The following is an 8,922-nucleotide window of genomic DNA, read 5'->3' as shown; positions in this document are numbered from 1 at the left end:
CACTGTTTACCGCTCCGACAGGAACACAGATGACAAGATAGCCAAATTACAGCACGCAGGAGCCTTGCCACGGTTCGCGCAGCTCCCCCCGTCGGAGATTCGAGTCCTCCCCCAGGCATGGGTGTGTGTGTTGTCCTCAGCGTAAGTTAGTTTAAGTTAGAATGAGATTTTCACTCTGCAGCGGAGTGTGCGCTGATATGAAACTTCCTGGCAGATTAAAACTGTGTGTCCGACCGAGACTCGAACTCGGGACCTTTGCCTTTCGCGGGCAAGTGCTCTACCAACTGAGCTACCGAAGCACGACTCACGCCCGGTACTCACAGCTTTACTTCTGTCAGTACCTCGTCTCCTACCTTCCAAACTTTACACAAGCTCTCCTGCGAACCAGGAGAGCTTCTGTAAAGTTTGGAAGGTAGGAGACGAGGTACTGGCAGAAGTAAAGCTGTGAGTACCGGGCGTGAGTCGTGCTTCGGTAGCTCAGTTGGTAGAGCACTTGCCCGCGAAAGGCAAAGGTCCCGAGTTCGAGTCTCGGTCGGGCACACAGTTTTAATCTGCCAGGACGTTAGTTTAAGTTAGTTTAAGGAGTGTGTAAGCCTAGGGACCGATGACCTCAGCAGTCTGGTCCCATAGGAGCATAACCCCCACCACCACCAAAAAAACAGCACGCACAGAGGCATTTAAACTATCCATCTTCCTGCATTTCTGCGAAAATGAAACGCGAAGAATACCAAATTTTTTGGTACCATGAGAGATACCCTTTACCAAGCATTTCGCGTTGGTTAGCAGACATGGGTGTCGATCTAAATGTAGCAACTTTTTAAATACTTCATATATGTCTGTAGACACTTCCGCTATGCACTGCCGATCAGTTATCCACAGTCTGCATTGTGTAGATATCCACAACTCTGTCGTCAGAAGTTATTTAAAAAAGTTTTCTTTATTCGTCTATTTCTCCTTGAAGTGCTGTCTCCAACAATTCGTGGGTATTTAAGGCCCGAAAGGTTTCTTTATCTACTAATAAACAAGTCCTAAATGATACGGAGTTTTCACAAGAAATTATTGAATAACCAAAAATCATACTGTCCATCATTAGCTTCTAAGAACAGTTTTTATCATTGTTATTTCGTAACGAAATGTTAGTGAAGTTTGCAACTCAGTTTTTATGAATACTGTGGCTTGCATGGAATTACAATGCTTTGTCTGTCATTCTTTATTATTCCATGTTTTATCTTCAAACTTATTCCTGAAGAGAAGTAGACTCTACATAACTATTTTTGTGAACTGTGAGTAACTGAGGGGAGTATCTCCGCTTAAAGAGGTATAAATATGCCTCTTCCGGATGCTAAGACTGCAGCGGTACATTGGTGGGAGCAACTGCTGTTTTTGAGTGAAAAAGTGCTTTCATGTCTCTACGAAACGAGGCTATTGTATGCTTCTAGTATCATTGCACCCGAGTGTTATACATGGGATTTACAAGCGTTATTTACGGCGACAAGTATGTGCATAGTGTGTGCAGTACACAACATCCTGAGGAAAACAGCCACGAGTAAGAACGCCGTCTGCGCATCTATGTTCCTGGTACAAAGGACTGAAATCTTGTGTGCACTGCTAAGAGTGTCCGATGATAACAGTTTTGAGATGTCTGGCGCGTGATTAAGAAGCCTCCCAGATGCATGTCGTAGGTCAGTATTAACGTGACCGGATACTTTCTTTAGCCTTCTCTTTCTATTTGTTTCTTCGTTATCTTCTTATTAGCTCTAACAAGTGAAATAACAAAATGATAAAGACTCTGTGTTTCTGTATGGAATTCAAACCAATCTGACATAGCTTTTCCACGTTTACTATACGTAAATGCTTCAACAAGGTTTACGTTCGCGATTAGACAGTTCTCGTAGGCAAGAGTAGGTGTTGAGAGATCGCAGGAACTATGGGAAAACATACGACTGCGGTGTAAACCTGTCGTGTAGAGACAGAAAGATTATTAACACTAGTGGAGCACTTCTGGGAGAAATTTCAACATCTTCAGCCGCGATGACGAAAGGGAAGTATATATTCCCCATCTCTTCTAAGAAAAAAGACTTCTCAACCTTCATCTGCACAGTACTCCTTCGTTCTCTGAAGATTCTCCGACGTTGACGAAACGCTAAAGTGCTACCTATCTTGTTCATAAGGCGTTTTATCTCACCAGTGTACTTGGAATTCGTAATTTTTCTAAGATCTCCCATAGTTTGGGTCTTGTGTATCATATAATTTTTCAAAATCGTTACGTTCTTTCACCACGCAAGTGTTAGAAGTTCAGTTCTTTGTACTCGAGCTGCAACTAAATCCTTTGATAGTGCCCATGATCAAGCTGGTAAGCGTCGCTGTCCTTTAACTCTGAGGTCCTTGGTTTCAGCCTCCGAGTTAAACGCGGATTTTAACAGAATGGGAAGATATGTAACTGTGTTCACTCAGTTTCATGTGACCAACTAAGGAGCTGCTTCACGAGGTAAGCACCAATGTTGACATGAGAGAAATAGGGCACCCACAATCATATAAGGACGCTGTGAAAAGATGTATCCGTGTTCCCAGCCCTGTGACTTGGAAACAAACACTCATTACCCTAGTCACTAACCTGAAAGCGCCTAAAGCATCGAGCTCATCTCATACTACAGGCGTTATTCGACCTTGTCTTCACAATAACAGTGAAGCAGATCAGGCGTGATGATAGATTAAGAACGGAGGGGGTTGCACAACGCTACAGACTACGGAGTCAGTAACATATGAATACCTCGATACCGGCCCACAAATACACTAATAATGAAGCTCACAGGACTGAAAAGGCACAAAGGGACTGCAATATGTAGCAAAAATGCCTGAATAAAAGATAGTTATTATTGGGCTGAGCGACAACGCTTTGTCACTCAAGAAGTAAAAAGAAGACGTACAAAATGGAGAAATAAAACACACTGAGGAGTTTCGCTCTTTGTAGTTTCTTCGTTTGATGCTTATTTCGTGAGATATTTGGCCTCGTCACTATCAATGGACCACCCTGTATATGACTATGTTCAGAATTCTTAGAATTACAGCAACTGTTTATGACTATAAGCAATAGAAGGAAGACAATAATTTTATAAAAACTTACTTCGCACACGTCAAAACTTTTTTTTCACTACGCATTAAAGAAAAATTTTATTCACTTCCATTAAATACTAGCCAACGTGGAAACAAATTAGAACTGTAAATAGGATGAACACAAGGCTATAAACATGATAACTGACTCATAAATCCAAATGTGACACTCTGCCCCATGTATACTACCACACCTTTCCCTAAACGAGAACTTTTATGAGAAGCGGCGCGGGATTAGCCGAGCGGTCTAAGGCGCTGCAACCTGGACTGTGTCGCTGGTCCCGACGGAGGTTCGAGTCCTCCCTCGGGCCTGGGTGTGTGTGTTTGTCCTTAGGATAATTTAGATTAAGTAGTGTGTAAGCTTAGGGACTGGTGACCTTAGGAGTTAAGTCCCTTAAGATTTCACACACATTTGATCTTTTTTTATGAGAAAAAACAACTTGTGGTTTCGAGTGCCGCCGTGACGAGCCGACGCGCGACGTATAATGGGAGGACGAGTTCTCGGTTGCTGTTGTTTTATCCCAGTACCTGAAATCATGTCTGTAACGCGCTGGAGCCGAGATCTTCTCAGTTTTGTGGAGTGTCCGACACCAGGGCAGGCCCTTGCGCGAGCGAGCCCGGCCCGCGGACAGCACTCGCGGCTGAGATTCCTGCACGCGGCTGCAGATGCTGGAGATGCGCAGCGGAGCGCGGCGAGCCCCATTAGCCCGCGGGCCGGCTGGCCTAATTAAAAGCGCGCAGGAGTGGCCGCGCGCTGCTCCGTCGCAGCCAGCCACTTCGCGCGAGAAGCAGGCAGCGCCCACGCACGGTGCTCCAAGGGCGTGGACCCTACCTCCCTCGGAGAATCGGGTCAACCGAATAAACTTTATCTAGCAGCTGTTTTACACAGTGTGAGTCGCATAAGAAGTAATAACTTCCTCATTCTGTCACCAGTTCAAGATATCGGAATGAGGTTTTCGGCAGGTAAAACGAGGGCTATTCGGAAAATATGGAACGATACGTCGCGAAATGGAAACCACAGGGAAAATCAAAACTGTTTTATTGCTACATCTACAACTACATACATACTCCGCAATCCACCATACGGTGCGTGGCGGAGGGTACATCGTACCACAACTAGCGTCTTCTCTCCCTGCTCCATTCCCAAACAGAACGAGGGAAAAATGACTGCCTATATGCCTCTGTACGAGCCCTAATCTCTCTTATCTTATCTTTGTGGTCTTTCCGCGAAATAGAAGTTGGAGGCAGTAAAATTGTACTGCAGTCAGCCTCAAATGCTGGTTCTCTAAATTCCCTCAGTAGCGATTCACGAAAATAACGCCTCCTTTCCTCCAGAGACTCCTGCCCGAGTTCCTCAAACATTTCTGTAACACTCGCGTGATGATCAATCCTACCAGTAACAAATCTAGCACCCCGCCTCTGAATGGCTTCTATGTCCTCCCTCAATCCGACGTGATAGGGATCCCAAACGCTCGAGCAGTACTCAAGAATAGGTCGTATTAGTGTTTTATAAGCGGTCTCCTTTACAGATAAACCACATCTTCCCAAAATTCTACCAATGAACCGAAGACGAATATCCGCCTTCCCCACAACTGCCATTACATGCTTGTCCACTTCATATCGCTCTGCAATGTTACGCCCAAATATTTAATCGACGTGACTGTGTCAAGCGCTACACTACTAATTTGCACCTTCCAACTACTTCTCTATACAGTCGCCGCTCAGACTTAGACGTCTGTTGTAGCGTTGTACCAACTCTCCAATTCCCTCATTATAAAAAACAGCCACCAATCCTTTTCGACGATTATCTATTCTGGACTGCAGCCCGTTGTCTGTGTCAAAATATTTTATTCATAGCCAGCGGTTCATTTAAGCACAGAGGAACCTCAGGGATAGACAATTACGGGCTGTATTGTAGGTAATCAAACACTTCCCCTCGAAAACGCTGCAGGAGCATCTTCATTGCCACTGCAGAGTGCAGCCGAGAATTGTCGTGTAGAACGAACCGCATGAGAGTTATGTTATGTGGATTGCATAGCTTCAGGCGAAATCATTGACCAGGCCCTTATACTTGGCTTGAGACGCTAATTTCTAGTCATCTTTATGCACAACGCATCTGTGCAAATCTTCAACGGATTTTCATTGTATTTTCCATTTCACGACCGATCGTTCCTTACTTTCTGAATAATCCTCGTAGTACTTATGTTGTATGTTAACTTTTATATCTATGAGACTGGAGAAGACATAACAACCAACTTTCGGTGATGATGATGTTGGTTTGTGGGCACTCAACATCATGGTCATCAGCGCGCCGGCGAGTTTCAATCTTTCCGTTTCCAGACTCGCCACTACACCAGTGATGATGACATGATAAAGGCAACATAAACATCCAGTCCCTGGGTCGAGAAAGTCCCCGATCCGCCGGGAATTGGACCCGGGACCCCGTGATCCAGAGGTAGCAACGTTATCTACTAGACCACGAGCTGCGGACCCGACTTTCGGTAAAATATCATCCACATAATTCCCGAAAATGGTTCAAATGACTCTAAGCACTATGGGACTTAACATCTAAGGTCATCAGTCACCTAGACTTAGAACTGATTAAACTTAACCAACCTAAGGACATCACACACATCCATGTCCAAGGTAGGATTCGAACCGGCGACCGTAGCAGCAGCGCGGTTCTGGTCTGAAGCGCCTAGAATCGCCAGTAATTCCCAAAAATAGCAAATAGTGAACCCATATATTAGTGGTTGGGAGTGGAGGTCTGAGATCTTAGTAAAAAGTAAAGATGGTGGACCGATATTTTTGTGGTTGGGAATGGAGGGTTCACATTTTAGTAACTGACGAGTCTGAGCTAAATAGTATGTATTGAAGAACTTGCTGACAAACCCAACATTGCCCGGGTATTCACTTTGCCAGTTTTCTAGTATAAACAAAACCTCATTGACACTCCAGCAGTAGATTCGGTGAGAGTTGATCCCATACACTGGATGCACCTGTAACAAAATTTCTTAAATATCTCTGCTGCAACGCTTCTTCATAGCTCTGAAGACGTCTACTGTTTTCGCCTACAGTCGTTGCACTTCGGAGTTGGAAGATGTCAAAAATGCTACCAGGTGTCAGGGATTTCCTTAAGACTGTAGAATTGTCTTAGCAGTAAAGAATAAATATATTAAAACCTCACAAAAGACGCAGTATTTTTTTCACGCAGCTCAGTAATTATTACGTCACATCTCTTGAACTATGATAGATAGGTGGTATATACCCCCACAGTGATTATCGTCTGCCGAAAAGGGATGTATGTACCAAGTTTCGTTGAAATCGGTCCAGTGGTTCAGTAGCAGATATGGAGCACATACACATACTTATAATATGTCTGGATTCATTTGAAGCAGTAACGTCCGAGGTTACAGTGGAGATTCCTTCGTAGCTTCGGGGCCACCAGCTCGGGAGGCGACGTCAGGCACCAGCGGTCCCCCATTAACGAGCCATAGACGCCTTCCTGCAACTGACATCAGTTAAGAACCAGGGTCCACTTTCGTTACCACTCTTCAGATACGACGGACAACACTACAAGGTTAGGGTTTTTTGTATCAAAGATATTTTGTAGAAATTTTACTGTTGAAATACCATAAATTCAGTACTAACGAATTTATATAACTTTTAAAAGAGAACTCTAAAGTAGACAGATTCTCATTTAATAAAAAAAGTATAATTAACTCCATATTCCACCATTACTTGAAAAGTTAACTTAAATCGCGTGACAGTAAAAACTCAGTTTAAATTATCATTGTCAGCACTTAATTATTACTCATTATCGCCTTAAAATACTAAAAGTAAATAAATTCCAATCGCATTCAATTTATTCTCGTCAACAAAAACTGCTCCACCACAACAAATTAACCAATCCAGAATGAGATTTTCACTCTGCAGCGGATTGTGCGCTGATATGAAACTTCCTGGCCGTTTAAAACTGTGTGCCGGAACAAGACTCGAACTCGGGACCTTTGCCTTTCGAGGACAGGTGCTCTACCATCTGAGCTACCCAAGCACGACTCACGATCCGTCCTCACAGCTTCAATTCTGCCGAGTTCGAGTCTCGGTCCGACACACAGTTTTAATCTGCCAGCAATTTTCAGATTAGCCAATATTAGCAGACCGTAACAAGTTACACTACTTTTAACAGCTAGTGAACCTCTGGTTACCAATTACCACAAGACAACACAATTCAGAACTACGAGTGCAGAGTGCATCGCCTTAGCGGTTCAGTGTTACGGCCGGCCGCTGTGACCGAGCGGTTCTAGGCGCTTCAGCCCGGAACCGCGCTGCTGCTACGGTCGCAGGTTCGAATCCTGCCTAGGGCATGGATGTGTGTGATGTACTTAGTTTAGCTAGGTTTAAGTAGTTCTAAGTCTAGGGGACGGATGACCTCAGATGTTAAGTCCCATAGTGCTTAGAGCCATTTGAACCTTTTGAACAGCTTTACGCACTATACTTTCTACATGCAAAAGCATCAGCCCAACCAGTTATTTCTCGCACAGCTGAATATAAATAGCTTAGCGCCCATTAAGCAAGATACGTTTAGAAATAGGCAAGCTTAACGGTGCTAGATTTGCATAGATGCCACTTATGCTAGATAACTAATTAGTAAACTAGCCGAAGGGAGCGTGGTAAATCACATCTAATTTATGAGGCAGCCTTGTTCGGAACAATAAAAAATTTTATACTCGTAATTTTAATTAAACACACACTGGCAACTAATATCAAAAGGTCAAACCGACAGTGGCTTATCAGAATTTACCAAACAGTAAGTGCTTCACTCACAATGAATGTGGCAAATTGCCAATATACTTCCTGGTACACTTAAACAGGATACGGAAAGCGTGTAATACTTTCACAGGCACTACCTGTAACGGAGCAATCCTCCGCTTTTATGTCGCGTATGGCGCCGTAAAAACCGCGGCTGAACGAAAATCGTAAATGCAATTTTGCACGATCAATATACATGTATAAATCTATAATCACGTCCCGCCACAGGAGGGAATTAATGACCTACAGGTTGCTATTAATCTCAACAGAATGACAGCAACACCACGCGACAACGCTGTTACAAGTAAGCACGTGGGATCAGACACAGAAAAGACTGACTTTGTTCCGTGCCTGTTGGTGGTACACATAAACCACCAGACAAAGTCCACAGTTAATTTGTAGCGTCTACTGTCCAGGAGCTTCCACATAATTCCAGCCCTGGTTTCTTCACAAGCAACAGCACCTCTTTTCACTACGTTTTTCTCTAACCAACAGTGAATATTCGCCAAAATAGCGAAGTCTTGGAAATTTGAGTAACAGCAATGCTGGACAAAATCCACACTGCACACTACTGACAATTTCACCAACAGCAGCGTGTCTACAGAAAAGTAACATCAACTGCGGCGAAACTAAACTAAAAGAATAGGAAAACAAAGGCAGGTCACAAACCGAATCAGCACGACCTAATGAACCGTCCCATTCAATAACCACGTATATGCCTTTTGCGACAGTGAGCCCGTACATCTTTCTATTGAACCGATAATTCAAACAGATCATGCAGAAACCAAGGTGCAAGAACTGCAGACCAACGATGTGACCACGAACACCAAACATTAAAGTCGGCTTGGGAAGCGCCCGTGGGGGGGGGGGGGGGGGGGGGGGGGGACTGGCAGTGGTGGGAGGCCGCTCAGAGCGCTGAAGGGGAAATGGCCAGCACTGGAGGGGAAGTGGCGTTCTAAACCGAAGCCTACACTCACATTTTTGGTAAATTTTAAACGC

At 44.2% G+C, this 8,922-nt stretch overlaps 1 non-coding gene across 1 annotated transcript; it reads right to left on the bottom strand.

Annotated features, from left to right (window-relative positions):
- Window positions 1-224: 224 nt before the first annotated feature.
- Trnas-cga lies at window positions 225-299 on the bottom strand. The gene has a single exon. It is a non-coding gene; the product is annotated as a tRNA-Ser (tRNA).
- Between the last annotated feature and the right edge of the window lie 8,623 nt (window positions 300-8,922).

The sequence above is a fragment of the Schistocerca piceifrons genome, chromosome 6 (assembly GCF_021461385.2).
Source record: "Schistocerca piceifrons isolate TAMUIC-IGC-003096 chromosome 6, iqSchPice1.1, whole genome shotgun sequence".
In the NCBI taxonomy this organism is placed as follows: Eukaryota; Metazoa; Arthropoda; class Insecta; order Orthoptera; family Acrididae; genus Schistocerca; species Schistocerca piceifrons.
The sequence above is the reverse complement of the archived record's forward strand: the minus strand, read 5'-3'. Positions and strand labels throughout refer to the sequence as shown.